At 39.8% G+C, this 20,177-nt stretch overlaps 1 protein-coding gene across 1 annotated transcript in view; it reads right to left on the reverse strand.

Moving 5' to 3' along the window:
• Positions 1–20,177, reverse strand: part of LOC121632178 (speckle type BTB/POZ protein) — a 105,385-nt gene that overhangs the window by 55,409 nt on the left and 29,799 nt on the right.

Below are 20,177 nucleotides of genomic sequence, written 5' to 3' on the forward strand. Positions count from 1 at the left end.
TACTGTTGTACCCCTTATGTTGACAAATGATGCAGCAGAAACCAAAAGATTTTCTTTATATTTTGCTTCTTCTTCATTTTCATAACCTAGAGTCATGTCAACATCTGGCACTTCATCTGGAGACTTGGCTGTATTTTACTAGTAACTGCTCATGTTTACCTGTGACTCTGAAAGTGGGTAAGAGAGGACTGTGGAGCTCCATTTTTTTCTAACTCCAAAAAAGGCAAGGCAAGGCTAATTTATTTGTATAGAACATTTCATGTACAAGGCAATTTAAAGTGCTTTACATAATACATTAAAAGCATTACAGATGGTGCAGAGAAAGCATTAAAAAGTAGTAAAAGGCAGCAACAAATAGCAAAAATCACAATAAAATTATAATAAAATCATAAATTAAATTGAAAAGCAAGATAAGGTAAACATGCAGATTTCATGCATAGGCCCAGGAGAAAATAAATGTTTTTATCCTGGATTTAAAAGTGTCTATATTTGGTGAAAGTTTAATCTCCACTGGCAGTTTGTTCGACTTGTTTGCAGCATAACAGCTAAATGCTGCTTCTCCATGTTAAGTCTGGTCTGTACTAGTTGACCAGAGTCTTTGGATCATGGAGCTCTGCTAGGTTTATATTCTCTGAACATATCACAGATGTATTCAGGGCCTAAACCATTCTGGGATTTGTAAACAATCAGAAGGGTTTTAAAATCTATTCTGTGACTGACTGGAAGCCAGTGTAAAGATTCAAAACTGGTGTGATAAAAACTCTAGCAGCAGAGTTTTGGATGAGCTGCAGATGTTTAATGCTCTTTTTAGGAAGTCCTGTTAAAAGTCAATTACAGTAATCCAGCCTACCGGAGATGAATGCATGGATGAGTTTCTCTTAATCTTTCTGGGAAACTAAACTTTTAATTCTGTTGATGTTTCTGAGTTGGTAAAAAGCTTCTTAGTGACAGCTTTGATGGGGCTGCTGAAAGTCAGATCCGAGTATCAACACTCCAAGGTTAAGACCTTGGTCAGTGATTTTAAGAGCCTGAGTCTCCAGGTGTTTGCCAATGCTGAGCCTCTTCTCTTTCCTCCCAAACAGAATAGTCTTAGTTTTGTCTTCATGTAATTGTAGTAAATTTTTCCTCATCTCTGTGTTTATTTGCTCCAGACACTGTAAGTCTACAGTAAGTCTACTGGGTTGCAGTCATCTGCTAACAGAGACACATAAAGTTGTGTATTGTCTGCAAAGTTCTGTAATATTTAACCCAAAGGGAGCATTTATAGGTTGAACAGAAGAGGTCCAAGGACTGATCCCTGGGGGACTCCACTAGGGCTCGACTGATTTATTCAGCCAGTCGATAAATCAGTCGGGCCTTAGACTCCACAAGTCATGGCCACTTGCTTAGATTCATAGCTTCCAATCATAACAAAATAACTCTGGCCTTCTAAATAGGACCTGAACCAGTTATGGACCACTCCAGAAAGTCCAGCTGTGGTGGTTCCTGCTCTGGTGTGTGGCAATGGTAGGTGTCCCTGTTTCCCGGGCAACCAGGATCTTCACCTGCACCTTATTCTGTAATCAAGCAGCAAGTATATCAGACTGGACCAGCCTTTCAGCCATCGCCAGATTGTTGATTTACCCAGTGGTAACAGCACTCAGCCATGTCAGCATTTTTGTCCGTCTTGTCGTTCTGCCTACCTAATTTGCTTTTTGCTTTACTTTCCTTAGAGATCCGGACTTGCCTGCCTGCACGCCTGCCACACCCTCCTCATCCCACTTTTCAGTTATCTGATGGTTACAAATAAACCCTTTACTCTTTCCCAGCTCTGTGTCCACACTTGGATCCTGATTACACCCTGAACACACAACACCAACCCAGTTTTCCAGCCTGTGCAACAGAATTCTGTGTTCGACAGTTTCAAAAGCAGCACTGAGATCCAGCAGAACCAGGACCAGGGCCGGTTCTAGGAATGCATACATGAGGGGGCAGGCATAAATTTGAAGGGGGCATTATGAGTACATACTTCAGCATTTTCTTGTTGTTGTTTTTTAAGTGTTTCTTTAACGGAACTGTGCTGTTAGTGGAGTCCAACTTCAAAGAAATGGATTGCACTTTGTCAGGCCTCTACTCTAAGACCTGTCCAGCTTGGGTGTCCCACCTGAAACCAAAGCTCCTGCTGGTATAGCTCTTAGAGTCACTGAGGCACGCAAACCCCCTGACCACAATAAGGTGGCAATCCCTCAGGGGGGGGAACAGAAAATATCAATAACAAAATGAAGTAAGAAAAAAGAAAAGAATAATCCATTATCAAAGCTTTAACAACCAACAAAATAACAATTGCCCTATTGGACAGCCATTAGATGTCTAAGCATTTTGAATAAATTTGAAACTAATAACAATAAACTCAACTATCTGTGTGTTTGTTTCTGTCTGTATATAGACCATAATGATTAAAGAATCATAACTATCAAGCACAACAATAACAGAGCAAAAAATTAAACCCCCTACCAAAATAAGGCAGTAAATCTTCAGGGGGAAATAATGATAATAATAAATGAAAATGACTAAAAACTTAATGATCCTTCATCAAAATTTTAAGAACCAACAAGGCATACATGAAGCTCTGAGCTGAACTGCTGAAAGCAGCGGGAATGTAGAGTGAAACTTTCTGTTATTTTTTTCTTCAAACTAGCATGCTGAACTAAAGGCTGGGCGGAGCTTGAGGGGTCTCATATGCGCAGCTCGTTTTCCCTCAGTCTAGTACCGAGGAGGCAGTCACATCTATGGCCCGTGCGTGATTGATCACTGCTCCTACTAACAGGCGTAGACACGTTTAAATAGAACAGAAACAAACCCCAGTTGACAGAATAGATGCAATAAATACGTCTGTTATTATAAGTATTTATTCAGTATCGCTACAACACATTTAACAGAGCTTTACTCTATAAGTTTTACCGCTGGAGCTCAGCAGCCGCTCTCTCTACGAGGGGAAGAAATATGACACCGCAAGATCAGGCTGTATGTCAACTCATTTGCATACTAAACACTGATTGGTTGTTTTCTGTGGTGGTGGGAAGGACTTGTTGAAGACAGTACAATGGATCCTGTGAAGCTCCGACACACAGAGTTCAGTACAGAGGGGAGAGAGCGTTTGGAGAGATTTGCCCATTTCGGCGCATTTGATTGAGGGGGCAGAATGTTTGTTTGAGGGGGCACTGCCCCCTCTTGCCCCTGCGTAAAGCCGGCCTTGACCAGGACTGATACTTGACCAGAATCAGTAATCAACCTAATGTAATTTAACGCTTTGACCAGAGCTGTTTCAGCGCTGTGATGAGGTCAGAAGCCAGACTGATATTTTTAAAATTTCTGTTTCATTTAATGTCATTAAGCTGGTTAAATACAACTTTTCTAATAATCTTTGATATAAATAAGAAGTTTTAGACAGGTCTGTAGTTGTTCATTATAGAAGAGTCTAGAGTCCTTTTCTTTAGGAGTGGCTTAATAGCAGCTATCTTTAGTAACTAAGGAAAAATGCCTGATGCCAGTGCACTGTTAATTATAAGCAGGGGATCACTTTCTACTGAGGTAAAAAAATTGCTTTTAAAAAGTCAGATGGAATCATGTCCAGAGTGCATGTTGTTGATTTCAAATGCTAAACTATTTCTTGTAGGATTTTTAAAACAACCATATTAAATTGTGAAATGACCTCAGAGATATTTCTAGGTTTTAGACACAGACTAGTTTTCTTGGTTGACTGTGTGGCATTAATATTTTGTTTGTTTTTTTGTTTTTGTTTTTTTCAATTAAAAAAAAGTTGCTGAATTTGTTGTATTTCTCAGTGAAGAAAACACAGATTCCCTCTTCAATTTCAAACTTTTTGTTCTATGATCAAATTAACAATTGTTGAAAACATTTTGTGATTTATTATATTCTGTACAACGTCTTCTGAGGCCATAAGGGTTTTAGTAAACTACTTGTTTGCATGAAAATAAAAAATTTTCTTAAAACACCTACAAAATTAGATATGATCAGTCACACGTATATGTTATGCATCAGTCACTTGAGTATTACACCAGCTCTCGGCTACGGGTCTGCTGGACATTTCTGAAGGGGGTGGGGGACTCAGGGCTCTGGACATTGCCAGGTGGCAGCAGGGGTGGCCAGCCAGGTGTGGGAGTGAGGGAGAGTGTGCATAGGAGGGTAGGTTCACTAATCAGTCTTGACCAACAACTGTGCAGTATGTCACAGAACAGGTGCAACAGAACTTCCAGTGTCCAAAATAGTTATGGAAACCCTGTAGGAACACAGCAACAAAGTCATTAAAATACCTTTAAACAAGTGAAGCACATTACTGAGAAAATCAGTGACCTTGTGTGCGTGTGTTCGTGCATGTTGAGGCAATTTCTAATTGAATGGTTCGTCTAATTGAGCAGCATTTCCCAGTGAGCAGGATGTAAGAACCCTGAATTCATTTGTTTTCAAAGCACAGCAGCAGCACGTGCTCTGCTTCACCGAGGGATGCCTTCCTTTATCTGTGCATGGTTTCTCCTTTGTTTTGCTTTGAGAGGAGCAGAGTGCTGTGCCAGCCATCTGATTCCAGCCAGGCTGCAACCGTCCGCCATGGTTTTAAGTGAAGGGCAAGACTTAAGACTTTCATCTCCAGATGCCAGTCTGCACTGAAAATGCACCACCATACTTTTAAATAGCAGTGCTGACGAAGGAAGGTCAATGTTGCTTTATTTTTGTTTTTGGTTTTTTTGTTTGTTTTTTTTTTGTTTTTGTTTTTGTTTTTTGGGTTTTTTTTTTGTTTGTTTGTTTTGTTTTTTATTGGAGGGCAGGGAGCTAAAATGGTTAAATCACCTTTCACTATTTTGTGCTAAGACTTTGTTGCATTGCTCAACTCTCATGGGATTGAAAATCTTACTAAAGAAAAGAAACAAAAAAACAACAACAAAAGAACAAATGACAGTTTGATTTAAAAGCTTAATTTAACTTCTTTTAAACTCATTTCCTGCAGTCTCATTTTGTCGTGTTCCTCTTAGGTTCCTCTCTGCAAATTTCATGCCAAGTCACCGCAAGGTCTCAGGATCATCTTTTCTCACTCAACCTGCAAGTTCCCCTCCTTTTTCCTGCCAAAGAAACCCTTCCATTTCCAAGCCTAATTAGTGTCTGATTGAAAGAGAAGTTCAGGACCTGAGAAAACTTGGCAGAAACTAAATATCGGGCCCAGAGCGCAGAGAGACAGAGCAAGAAATGAAAGACGGCTTATAAAGTGGGAGAGGCACCCTCTGTCTTGGTGAGTTGACAGGAAACAGAGGGGGTGAGACTCAAGCCTCAACAGCTTCAGACCAACACATGTCTTAATTAAAAGTAAAAGATAACTCCTTCATCTGATCCTCCTCACTCCCCTTCTCTTCTTTTGTGCAATTTGTATCTGATGAAAAAGACTGGTGGCATTTTAGCTCAGTAAAACAATAAAATATTAATATAAAAAAAAAGGTTGGGAGAAAAAGGCTGCACTGATTTGCAATTTAAATTACGTGAAACTTCCTGGCAATTAATTATAGTCCACATAAGTGAGTGAGGGCATATACACAGATTTTTGTATGCATGTGTGTTTCTCAGTGTGTGCCATTATTTTAGCATTGTTACACAGCGTATCTAAAGCACAATTTTCCAAATGCTTTTGGTATGCTGTGCCTTAAAGAGCACTATGAATGCTGAGTAATCACAGAGCGAATCAATTTAGAAAAACATGACAACACTGGCAGCACTGCTAACACCCTCACAGCTTTCTAAGTACACCCAGATGACACTTAACCAGAATAAAGCTAAGAACGTTTCTTCTGTTTTGTTTTTTTTATACCCTTTCATGACAAACATCAAGAGCAAAGCAGCAGGAGGAAAGGAGAAATAACAACTCAGAGATGGAAAAGATATGAACTAATCATAAGATGCCCTCTGAAGAAACGTCTTTAGACAGTTCAGTTGTCATGGGAATCCGATGATGACAGAGTGAACTAAGAGATAACAAATATGATAAGGCAAAGATAAATATTAACATTTTTGTGTATATATATATATATATATATATAGCCAACCAGCCAGACATTGTGATCATCGGTAAGAAGCAAAGAAAAGCCGTAGTGATCGATGCAGCCATCCCGAACAATGGAAATATCAGGAAGAAGGAACACAAGAAACTGGAGAAATACCAAAGACTCAGGGAAGAGCTGGAGAAAGCCTGAAAGGTGAAGGCAACAGTAGTACCAGTGGTCATCGGAGCACAGGGGGCTGTGTCCCCGACACTGGAGAAGTGGCTCCAACAGAAACCTGGAGAAACATCAGATATCTCCATCCAAAAGAGTGGAGTCATGAAACAGCTAAGATACCCTCAAACTCCCAGGACTCCAGGAAAGAGTTTATATATATATATATATATATATATATATATATATATATATATATATATACCTTCACAAAGGCAATTAAAGGACAAAGGTAAAAGTTAATTTAGTTGCTACTCTCCAGATAAGGGATGACGATTTTTACTTTAGCTCAATCAGCGTTGGAGATGGATAAAAAGTAGACGAAATTACAATGATAAGGGTGCTTAGAGTAACAGAAAGGCAGACCAACAAATAAAGATTACATGACTTAATGTTCTTTCCAGCAAATAACAGAGCCAGACAACAGAGACTGTGAGGTGTAGATGTCCACTCCTTGCTGAGATTCAATACAACTCTTCCTGCCAGTTCTTTCTCTTGTATGGAATTTCACAAAAAAAATCTGTGTATTTTGAAGTCAAAATATAGTGGTGATCCGTTATTGGACTTCTGTGCTTCTCATGGACTGTCTGTGACAAACACCATGTTCAGGCATAACAGTGTCCACATGGAACCTGGCACCAGGGCACTCCAGGCCGCAGCTCGGTGATCCACTTTGCAGTCGTGTCGTCGGACTTGTGGCCACATGTTTGGGACACTTGGGTAAAAGGAGGGGCGGAGCTGTCAACTGATCACCACCTGGTGGCGAGTTGGCTAAGATGGTGGGCGAGAATGCCAATCAGGCCTGCCAGGCCCAAACATGTTGTGAGGGTCTGCTGAGAACGTCTGGAGGAGTCCCCTGTCAGCTTCAACTCCCACATCCGGCAGGGCTTCAATCAATTCCCAGTTGAGGCACGTGAAACTGATTCTGAGTGGACTATGTTCCGCACCTCCATTGTTGAGGCAGCCAACCGGAGCTGTGGTCGTAAGGTTGTCGGTGCCCGGTGGTGATAATCCCCAAACTCGCTGGTAGATTCTGGCAGTGAAGGACGCTTGCTCTTTCACTTTCTTCTTTTCCTTACTTCCTCCGATAATGTCCTCTTGGGTATCTTTGCTGAATCAACCATGGTATTTGTCCAAAACGGCTGGTGTGTTGATGTCTGGTTGTTGGTGTGTGACACAGTGCCATAAAGCAAAACACAGCTGCTACATGTTGCTCCAGGCTGGAAAAAACAGCCATGAAGAGCATTTTCTCAGCCTCAGGACGCTGTGAGTCAAACAATGACTTCAGGGATATTCATAATGAATGTCAGTGTGCCATCAAAGCAAGTCGGAAGCAGAGTTTTACAGTCGGAAATTATATCTATGGTTGTTTTAAAGATTATAAGGGCAAGTTGCACCTAAGTCTAGCAAATTATAATCACTTATATTCTTTGTTGGTAGAAAAATTTGTAGAAATATCCTTTATAATTTCATAGCTGTAAACAAATCCCCATATTTGACAAAGTTGTCACAACAGCAAAATCTCATAAAACTGTCTGATGAAGAGCACCTGTCGTTACTCCATTAGAGACAACAACAGCTCAACAAAAGCTTAGCCAAAGCTGAAAAAAGAAAAAAAAAATCCTGGATCAAAATCCAGTTTTGGATCAACATCAAACACCACTTTAATGTCGGGCCATGCACCACCATTTTCATGCAAATCATGCTATTGCTTTGCAAGTAATCTTGCTAAAAACAAACAATTCATACCCATCACATAACCCACTTGACAAAGGTAATGATGCAGCTCGTAGCAAATGTTTCTAGTGAAATGCATTCTCCTCTATAAAAGCATGAAACACATTTACTTTGACAACACTATGATGAAGATTCATTGTTTTGAGAGTCTCGCCACCAGCTGCTTTGACTGAAGTGGGAGCTTACAAATCACAATGTGGACAACAGAGAAGCCAGAAAGAAAAACTGTATGCTTGTGTGTGTTTTGTACAATGCAGCAAGTGTGTGAGTAAGTAGAATGTGAAGCAAATGGGTTTGTGCCAACTCCTTCCCACACCATTCTCCCATACCTGCTTTCAGAAAGTTACACCACATGAAGAGAGTGCATTTATATTCATTACAGAGATGGTCTCCTCTCACTCTGCCAGTCCAGCCACCATCTCTCTGCCACACACCTCAACTCACCAGAGAGTCTGACAAACCAAAAGACAGATTCAACTTCTCTTGCATAAACAAGAGTTAAGTGAGGTGATGCCACAACCGAACCTGCCAACAGGATGAGAGCTGGAGGCTGCCAGTTGTCCAGGCCACAACAACCAGACTGTATGCAGGAATCACATCACAAACACCTAGTCAGCCCATGACACCCAGCTCATGGTGTGAAAACATTTGTGCTAAGAAGTTCACATATCTGTACATTTTACATAATGATATCATATAATTCTGGGCATATGTTACCTCCATCTGCAAATTGAATAATAAAAAAACAGCCTACAACGCATATTTGTACTTGAGGGCACATTTCTGTATTTGTTATTTCCATCTGGGCTTGTGACAATATGAATCGCTGGTGATGCACAAGCTGCTTGCACAGCTTTCTTAACTTGCATGTCTGTCAAAGAGGACAAAGAATATTTAGCTCATTTCAATATCTTTAGCTGTTTCAATGTTACTATCCACGAACAAAGCACTTTATTAACAAAATATCCTATATCTCACTGAACTGTAGCTGATGAAATACAGCAGGGATAAAGATGCTGTACAGCTTTAGCACTGGCTGGTGAAGCTGTTAATATCAGCACACACAAAAAAAGGAATAAGTGGCTTTAAAGAACAATACTGGTTAAACACAGAAAATAAACATTGTCATAACATAGCATGTGACCATAGGAAAAACTGAAATTTTGGGATTTCTGACTTTTCATGACCAGTTAATCAAGAGTGCTCTTTGTGTTCCTGGCACCTGCATAATGTTACTTTAACACTTGCTACCCACCTTGACATTTCTGAAGCGCAATCACAACCTTAAAATGTTTTCCTACATCAAACTCTAGGGCAGTGGTTCCCAACCTGGGGTCCAAAGAGCACAGGGGTCCCTGAGGCTTTGAACATTAAAGCCATTGTGATTAATGTCCACAAATTGTCCCTATTTTAAGGACAAAAAGTAAGGCTGTATGTTGTTCATTTAACTTTGGCTTTATCAAAGGACAGGACTAAACCAGAATACAATATATATGGTGAGAATCTCACTTTTGAAAGCCTAAAACCAAGCATGGTTTCAGAACAGGGTGGAGCAGGGGGTCCATGGCATTTTAGTATATGCATGAAGGGGTCCTCGAGGAAAAAAGGTTGGGAACCACTGGTCTAGGAGGTCAGTTTCAGAGACAGAGCTTAAGGCTAGTCCCAGACTAAAATGGCTGTTGTAACTGACCTTACTAAAAGTCACTTGCAAAGACTTGTTTTAAATAAGTCTCAGTTTTGGCTTATTCTTGATTGAACTAAACCAGTTGCAAGAGTGATGATAAGAGCTAATCTAAGACTAAGTTGAAACTAATCCTTCAAATGGGAAGGTTTAATGTATGCTTTGAAGTGTTTGCTGGGGAGTATGAACCAGATGAATTATTTCAGACCAAGATGCACCACTGAGGACCTGTCAATATTATCATACTAAAAAAATAATTCAAAATCAGTGAATGTTGTGGTAAAATCTTAGCTTGAGGGGCTGACAAAAATACCAATTACTGCAATGCAATTACTTAGTATAATTTTATGATAAGAGGATTTATTTGTCAGTGATTGTGCTGACGGATTGCTGGAAACATTTGAGCTAATGTTAGCCCACAATTCAACAAAGACTATCCTATAAACCACAAAAACTAAACCCTTAAATGGCAGAGTGAACATTGTTATTGTACAACACTCTGTAGGAGATCTTGGGCCCTGCAGTTAATGTGGATGTAATGTTTAAATGTGTTACCCATGCATACCATGCTGCATACCAGGTACACATCAGATACTCCCTAAACTTATCATTTCCCTGAAAGACATGCACCACCCACACTGCAGAAAAATATACTTATGAATAAGCAAGAACATAATATCCCAATGTATCGACTCTGCCATCAAACTCCCAGATCACAATGTGTTGTACATCTGTATACATCTGGATACAACAGAACAACCTGATCCATAGAGGGTCAAAATCTGCAACAGTTTGCTTCCTAAGGATCTACTGTCTATGTCCTAGTACCAAACAATAAAGGACATGCCCAGAGGAGTGGTCTCAAAGCTCTGAAGGATCAAAGCTGCTTTCTGAGCAGGAGGCAGGTGATATATTGTCCCCCCCCCCCCCCTTCCTCTACGGTCTCTCACCTAAGTACTGCCTACCGTGAGATCGTCCCCTTCAGGCCTCAACTGTTATTAATAGGTCTTCCTGCCTAGAAAATCCAGCCTATTGTGAATGACAGGGTGCTGCAGCCATTCAGCAACTTTAATGACTCTTCGTGGGTCAGAAGACAGCTCTCAACTTGCATATAATTTCTGTATTCAATTTAATGAACACTCTTGCTTACTTCCCGGTTTCCTTGCCACCTACTACCTTAAAGTTTGCAATTCTTAATGTCAGATCTCATATCAATAAGACTTTTATTATTAATGATTCTATCATTTCTCACAGGTTAAATTGTATTTTTCTTACTGAGACATGGCTTGATATAACTGGTAGAAAGGAACTAATTGAAACAACTTCTCATCCCTACATTGTTCCAGGGAGAACATGAGGGGTGGTGGGGTTGCTGCTATATTCAATATATCAACCAAAAATGTCTTCTTTGGTAGCTACTCTACGTTTGAGTACTTGGCCTTAATTATGAAATCTCTATATCCCTGTCTAGTACTCAGTTTATTGTCCACCAAGGCTTTAAAATGGATTTGTACAACAATTACTGAGCTATTATCTAAGATCTCTATTGAGCATGACTCTGTCCTTATCTCCAGTGATTTCAACATCTCAGATGCCAACCAGTTTACAGACATGTTGTCAACGTTTGATCTCACACAGCATGTAGGTGGCCCTACTCACAGTCACATTGAGACTTTTCACTCCAAGGGCCTCAATTTAACCATAAACGCCATTCTAGTGTTGGGATATCAAGTCATTTCTGTATTGTCTTTGATATGCCTCTGACCACCATACGCCAACCTAGACTACAATCAATTGAAAGACACTCCGTGCGTGAAGACACATCCAACAAGTTGACCTTAACCAGAATAAAACTAAGAACATCCAAAAACAACAGATATTGCTCAACTCAAAATAAAGGCATCTCTAAATAAGTTTAAAGCACCATGTAGGAATATATACTGTGTGAAAGCACTAAAAATAGCTTGTCATAAGTCTATAAGCAAATTGCTCAAAGCTGAACTGCAGGATAATTATATAAATTAGAAAACTCAGCAAATATAACACCGAAATAAAAAAGATCTTGACAGCAATATTTTAGTATCTTTTCACTGGCTTTCAGTGAAGCAAAGAATTATTTTACTTAATGTTTTTAAAGCTTTGAATGGCACAGCACTTCCTTACATCCCTGACATGCTCACTGAACAGATCCTTGAGATCATGAAGTAAAGGTCTACTCTGTATTCCCAGAATACAGTGAAAATAGGCTCATGGTTTTATTCAGTTACTACAGTCCTACTTTTTGGAATTCCCTATGAACTCAGGTCTGCTACAGTATCTTCTTTTAAATGCAGACTCAAAAGAATTCTATTCTCACAAGCTTTTAGTTTTTAATTAAATTTTTTGTTTTTGTTTTATACTGCAACATTGCCCCCTTTTTTATCTTGTGTTTTTTTAATCTTGTATTGCTTATGTTATGTTGTGGTATGTTGCTGAAGCACACTGAGTTTGCACTTGCACTTGTAATGTGCTATATAAATAAAATTTACTTGACTTGACTTAATTTTGTGGATGACCTTTTGTGAAAGAAATTTTGCTGCATATGGTAATCACTCATATTTACTCATATAATAATCACGCATATATTCAGTTTTCTTTATTCATTTATTGTTGTTAATCCATTCACTGTTACATTTTCATATTGTGTGTTCTTATTTTACAGAATATTGAAGTTACTGTGCTGCAGGTTTATTGTGCATGCTTCTGTGTGGTCAGACTGAACACTCTCTTCCAGACCTTGGATATGGGAAAGTTAAGACTGATTTTCAAAGACACACCTGCTAGATGGCAATAATTGTTTAGGATATCAGCCTGTTTTTGGTGAGAACTGGAAGGAGAGTGGCACCATCCAGTCTCCTTTTTCTGACTTTATTAGTTTTGAGACTGACCATCAGCTGGGGACCAGCTGAATAAAACTGGTTTTCTCTGATGAATCGGGAGAGTCCTCTTCTGACTCTTCGTGGGTCAGCTCTCAACTTGCAAGTAATTTCTGTATTCAGTAATTCTCCTGTAATAAACTTTATATACTTTTACTCATTCCAGACTCTTGGTAATTTTTCTACAACACATTTATCTTGGTATTTTTCAAACATTTAAAAGCAAACACATTTAATGTTAAGCTAAAAACAAATTATTCTTTTGAAACGATGAGCATCAACATTTTAGCTCATATTATTAAACTGAGATCAAATTATCACTTTTTTTCTGTGACTGTACCTGGACAGGGCTTATTAACTGCTCATGCAAAACCACTGGAGAGGACACATTGCTGTGCTACTAATGGACTGAGTGAGAATAGCTTTGGTCATTTTGTCTGAAATGTTAAGCCGATTACATCCAGATTGTATTCATTATGACCAACCAGAAGGCGTGCTTACGAACATCTTTGATGAAAAGTGATTGGGCTCACTGATCATGGGCTCATTACTGGTTAATGAGGCCAATGCTTTCGTTCTTTGTCATAATGACTGAAAAACAGATTTTTTTAAAATTCCATACAATAACATTTTCAAAGATCATGAGGGGTTATAAGGAGTGGATTGATTAAAACAAATGCTAAATATCTTAGCAACAAATTCATTTCCAGCTGAGGGAGACTTTAGTTATGTACGTTCTCCTTGAGTTTCCTCTGCTGTCACTAGCAAATATAATGCTGAAAAAAGAATATATCTTATATCCTTGGATGTGGACAAATACAGAAAAGGTTTTCCTCATAGATTGTCAGTCCAACAAAAGATGGCAACACAACTGCCTAACCTCTTTTTTACAAGAGGCCTCTTTACAATGGTAGTATGAGATACATGCAGTACAGAGTATCTTTGCACATGCTAAGAAGCAACAGTTCTAACATGTAGCATACAAAAAGCATGGAAAGAAACTCAGCTAAAAAAACTATACCAAGCATTGGCACTCTACCAAACGAAACACAATTCAAACCCAATTATACAGAACTATAACAAAGGAACAAGAACAGCACTGTTCAGACTCTTGATAATCATTTTTCTACAACACCACTTTAAAGTTTCTGCCAATTTCTTCACTTCAAGCAAACCACCCAAAAAATGTGTTACATTAAAGAAAAAACTGCTGATTATGTCTGTCTCATCACTGTAGGGAAAAGTCTGTGAGCTATCAGCCAAAAACTAACAAATAAAAACAAAAAGAATCACTCAGTTATAAATCATATCTTAGTCTTGCTATTTTTTGGTCAAAAGTTTAATTCCACCTAAAACAAAACAAAACAACAAAAAAAAAAACTGCCAATGTGTTCTCCTATGACTCCGTCTTTGTTTAACATGATTCATGAAGGTCCCGGTAATTTACATGAAGATGAAGGAAGTTTTACAATGAACTATTCACTCTTCTTATGATATACTATCTGGAGCCTAACTTCCTTCTAGGTCATCTTGTGTTTCTAATGTGAAATTGGGGGCTATCCCTCCATTTTAACGACTGACCATTAATAAAAATCATCAAAATCAGCTGATGAGATTCTGAGATACTTACCTGCATAACACCTCTATTAAAACATCTGTAAAACCACTCAAGTTAAATTTTTAAGCTTCTATTTTTGCACAATTCCAGACATCACTAAATCTTTGATTAGTTAACCTGTTATCCTTTGATTTTCTCTGAAAGTAATGTGTTTTCAGCTATTTTTTTTTACTGAATTATGTTATGCAACTATTAGGTTAAATATAAATCGCACAACTTTAAAATATCTGTTTAATGTTAAGATGAATGCACACCACAGCTGCTGAAAATGATGAAAAGCCTGTTACAGACTTTTAAATCAATGGATTATATATGAAAAGGTTACATTTACCCCAAAAATCCTTGAGCAAGGCCATATGGCAGGGACATCAGGCGACAAGCCCTGCTGTGTAATCAGAAGTGAGGAGTGACAGAACAGAGAGACAGAAAGCCTTCTGGAATATATTACAGCCACTGCCCAGACCCTCAAACACAGAAAATAAATTCAATATTAAAAAAAAAGAAGAAAAACCATATTCAACATGCAAGCACACAAGCATTTACACACACATAAATGTGTCACCTGCAATTCTTTTCACTCGCAAAATGAAATGAAAAATCAAATACACAGAGCCACCCACTATCTTCTCCCTTGGGGCATTGGTTCCTGCTGGGAGGAGACCAAACAGGTGGCACAGTGCTGAGACAATGCCACCAGGTGGACAGGGGGTGGAGCTGCAAATTTTGGCTGCTGCAGCAAAGGCTGCGAACACAGCAGGGATCCTGGAGCGTTTGGAGGGTCACCTTGGGCAAAAACAGGCATCAAGCAAAACAGTGAGGTACAGAGACAGTCTGCAGAGTACAGAGGGACAGCTTACTAACTCTGAAAAACATGCCAGAAGGCTGAACTTAAGCAACAAAGTGCTACAGATCTGATCATAAATCAAATGCATGCATGCTCACTCAATTCTTTTAACAGCTTAGAGTGAAACCTGGGCTCGTCTTATGCCATTTTCACCACCAAGTCTTGCCCCTCTGGTGAGAAATCTGACAAAGTTAATGCTCATTATAAGGTGAGATTCCATTAAAACCTTACAGGAAGCACGTGCAGATGCATCTGGAGGTGGGTTACTAAGATTGATCAAGTAAAGTAGCTGATCCTTATTTCTAAAAATCATACACAGCTGGCTGGAGGTGCACATCCTGTTAAATAGGCACATGGACATGCATCATATAAAGGAAGTAATTCTAACTCTTCATTATGAGAAATTCAGTATGTCTGACAGGAGAAGTAATCCAGGGATGTCTCTGAAATTAATGGCAAGAAAATCGAAAGTATATGAGCTGCTGCAGGTGAGACTGGCAGGCAAAGTAGGTGGAGGGAAGAGGAACTGTCCATCAGACCTGAGAGAAAGAAAAAGGCCAGATGTAGAGCATGTATGAAACCTGTCTGCTGTAAATCAGTGTTGGTCCATCTTGCCTGAGGCACAGCTGATAGAGAGTAAAAAATAGAGTGAGAGCCAGGATGAGAGGATGCCAGAAACAGTGGGCAAACATGCATGACAAAGCTGAGCACGAATTCGGCAGCAGGTCGCGAGGATGCTGGAGTGTGTCGGATACAGGGCTGCAGGAGGTGTGATGGATTAAGAAGCACTGGCAGAGACAGAGGTCTTCCCTGAACCGTGGAGCTAACCCCAGCAAAACAACATCACCATCGCTCTCCATATCACTTATGGCCTCCATTCTCCCCCGTTTTTAAAACATCTCCTCAACTCCCCATTTTCTCTCCTCTAATACCCACTCAAGAGTGCTATAAAACCAGGCAACCATGACAAAACCACACACCTTCTTTAATGCTTTAGACCCTCATTCTGATGGCATTCCTTACTTTAAAAGATATAAAATGAGAGAAGTACTCATATGTGCAACAACCATTACACATCATTAAAAAAAGAGATTGCTTAGCTCAAATTAATGGCGTTAATATCCTTCAGAGCTTTAACTATATTGTGACTCTTATGAGTGATAATAATAAATTAAGCTAATTTGGGTGTCATGAAGCAGAAGTGATTGCACTGATGTTTTACACTGCATTTCTAAGCAGTCACTTCAGTGTTGCTGTAGTCTTAGTGTAGCAAAAAAATCTCATCTTGTGGGGCAGAGGGGGGAAACACGCATGCCAAATAACAAACAATGCAAAGACGAACGATGTGGGGCTCTTTTGATGCTCTCGTTACAACATCACTCAACTTAGTTAAAGGCCTACAGCAGTCTAAAGCAACCTTGGCCTACACTAGTAAAGCTGAATAAGAAAAAAATAACATTTTGATCAATTTGGCAAATACTTACTTTACCCAGCTCACTTCTCTATTCTTTCTGATCTTTCTCAAATCTCTGCATTACTCTTTTGTTGAAAAGTATACCAACGGATGTCTGACTTAGAGTGTAAAGGTTTAAACTAAATGCAAAACACTGTCTAATGATGAAGACAAAGTGCTTATATGAATGAAAATCTGAAATGTACATTAGCTAATATGCTTCAGTAAACACACAAGTGACTTTCAACTGTCAAAAATAAATCTGCACAGTCGGAAACAAACTAACTTGCAAGAAAGATAACACTAAACTGACAGATGCAGGCTCAGAAATGCAGAAAGCACGAGCTATGCAAATGGATATGCAACTCTTATAACTAAAGCCCTGTGAGCATTCTGCCAATTCCAGCATCTAAGGCTTTTTACTCCATGATCAACACAGCACAACGCCAGCAACAAACACTTTTTCATCTACATATGCTGAGACAATCATACAACCAAACAAAAATAGCCAAACACACTTAGATTTGAAAAAATTCCAACATATAAAAGTGGACACAGCAGTCAAGATATTACCAAAGACGTGTCCTTTTTATCGCAAAAGTCCACAGTTCTCTCTCAAAGACACCCACAGTCTGCCCCCGAACTTAAAAATTATTTCTGAAAATGGGCACCATCCTTTCTGTGGGCCAAGTTAATAGAGATATTGATGTTTGCATACATCCACTTAGGTTTAACTTATCTTAATCCACCTTAACTGCTCTGGATATGCTCTTTCATTTTGCCCTGTTTATTTTCTGCCCTGCAGAATGTGAATGGAGAGGGATGTAGTTGTTTTGTTACTGCACTTGGTGCAATGATGCAATTTATAATTAAAATGCAAATAGAACAGCAGGAAGCCTTTCTCTACCTTGTTTTCAGTTTACTCCAACATTCTCAGGGGAGACCCATCTCTGTCTGGGATCTATGTATCCAAGGCAGGAAATCAATTTTTATATGAAGCACTGAAATCAATTTGAGATTTAGGCTGTACAAAAACTTAAAGACAAGCCACAACTTGATTGAAAGAAAACTTGAGATACATGGACAGATGCCCAGCCTGTGGCTATTAAAAAAAAAAAGTACTTTGCTATGATGATGTGTGAAGGATTTTTAAACGCTTACATGCCTGAACTGAAAGCTAAAAGCAATTATTCTGCAACAGGAAAACACGCGTCTGTCTGACACATCTACCATCAGGCTGTCTCTGTTTTGACTATAGTTTATCACAAAAGGTGGCTCCAACATCCCCTAAGCTTCAATCTCAACAAACAACAAAGACAAACGTGGAATGAATCATGTGGAGAGAGCGTTGTTTCAAAAGTGAGTCTGACAGTAAAAGTAACAGAAGTGGAGAGGAGGTCTTTTATTTTTTTAGTTGATGTCCTTCAGCGTGACTTTGTCATGTAACACGTTTCCAGCTCAATTATCTGCATCCAGTGGATTTCAAACACATTTAGCAAGGACCAGAGAGCTTGGTAATTAGCAGGAGCCCTAGCTCATGAGGGGACCAAACACAAAGCCTGTCTTTAGCTCTATCTTTATCCTCTTTGCTTGTCTAATCTCATCTGATCCTTCTCTTTCAAAAAGGGTGTTGGACATCATACATGCACTCTGTGGGTATCTTTATACATCAACAGGTTTAAGTTTTTATGGAGAGAATCACAATGCACAATTAGATGTCTGACCCAAAAGCATTGGCTTATACATAAAAATAATCTGATATACAGATGTAAAAATAAATTAATTAATCAATAAATAAATAACATTCAATGCAGCACAAAAACACATTAAAATATCAGCAAAAAAAGCCCATTTTAGGAAGAGTAACAAGAGAAATGGAGAAACAAGCCTACCCATCTTCTAATGTTGCATAAAAACAATGTGACTTTATTATATATAAAATGAATTTGCTGTATGTTAAGAGTTTTTACAGCTATAAAATCAGTCATTTCCACTTTGTTCATTTCCTTGCACTATTTTGCTTGATGTAACCTCTTTAACTGCTATCATCTCAATAAAGCAGCATACAGGTAAAAGAAACTGCAGTAAAAAAAACTTTGTTTATGAATTAATGTTTCTGTTTTTGAAGAGCTTGAACTTAGCATTTGTTGTCAGTTAATGTTGAGAAGTGTACTGCTATGATGTGAACTTTACAGTAAGGTTCAGTGACTGAGACCTTGCATACGATGCATCGCATTGTTGACTTGTTGACATATTGTCCACAAGAGCTCTGCCTCAACCAATGAATTCTTGAGCACTGGAGTAATTTCAGTCCCATTGAACTTGTTACGGCCCCCAGCCTGCCAGCCTGAGGCCGTATTATTGGGAACAGCTGTGCCTCGTCAGTCGCCTGCAGGAGCTGCCGCCTCGGCTCCGCCCTCCTCCACCGGGATTGGTCGACCGGCATTCCGGACTCGCCCGAGGGACCGTTCGGCTGGGAGGCCTCGCCCATAAATGGTTCATTCCAGCTTCGGTCGTGGCAGCTGTGAGCATTGAGCACAGTCTTGCCGGTTTGGGAACTCTTTGTGACATAGTGGACTTGTGAGAGCTTTCTGTGACAGTGATTTAAGTTTGGTTTGAAGAAAAGACGTTTGTGTTTGAGTTACATTATTAGAGCGATTTTGGCTAACTGTTTTGGTTTGGTTTTTCCCTCAACAGGAGGAGGAATTTGTGTTTGTTCAGCAATTGTTTTGTTTCTTTATTGATTTGTTTGATAGTCCCAGTACGTTAATTGTCTGGTGGACCCTTTTTTTGTTGTAGATATAATTGTTAAAGCACCTACTGTGGACACCTTTTGTTATATTTGGTTATAGCCGGAGGCAGTATTTGTGTTTATATCTCGATATTTGTTTTGTACAATAAATCTTTGATATTGTTTGATTTGACTCCGGCCCGGTTTGTTATCGACCTACACCCTAGATTACCGAGGTCATAACAAAATGGGGGCTCGTCCGGGAGTTTAATTAGTTTATTGTGAGAACAATAGCCTAATTAATACCTGATTGGTAACAGTTATCAGCCGTGAATAGATTGATCAGCGTGTGTGGCTTGAATTGTCTTTCCTGCAAACTTACTGCATTGTGAGGGGCTGTGGCAGCCAGAGAGATGGCTAAATTCGATTTGGATCGGTTCCGTGAGAACCCGACATTGGATTTATTGGAGTTATGTCGTAAGGACGATTTAGCTGTCATTGCTGACTTCTACGAGATCCCGGTGCCAAAACAGGTACTTAAGAGGGAATTGAAGGCGTTGGTTGTGGCTGGTTTGGTGGAACGGCGAGTGCTGACCCTGGAAGGGGGTGGTGCCGAGGGTGTTCCGACTGTGCCTGAGGTAGCAGGTCCGTCTGGTGAGACGGGGCCGTGCAAACCTGAGAGCGAGGATCTGAGTGATCCTGGAAGTCCGGGAGAGGGGACGGCCGAGGGGGATGACAGGCCCGCGACCCCTGTCACCCTGCCCCGGTTTGATCCCCCCCGCTTTTCTGTGGACGGCTCGAGTCCCTTTCGGGGGGACGTCCGGCTACAGGTCAGGTTGGCCAGGCTACAGCTGGAAGCCCAGGAAAAGGCCCACCAGAGGCAAATGCAGCTTGACATCCGGAGGATGGAGATAGAAGCTGATAAGGTTGTCCGCCTGCGCCGC

The sequence above is a fragment of the Melanotaenia boesemani genome, chromosome 2 (assembly GCF_017639745.1).
Source record: "Melanotaenia boesemani isolate fMelBoe1 chromosome 2, fMelBoe1.pri, whole genome shotgun sequence".
NCBI classification, from domain to species: domain Eukaryota; kingdom Metazoa; phylum Chordata; class Actinopteri; order Atheriniformes; family Melanotaeniidae; genus Melanotaenia; species Melanotaenia boesemani.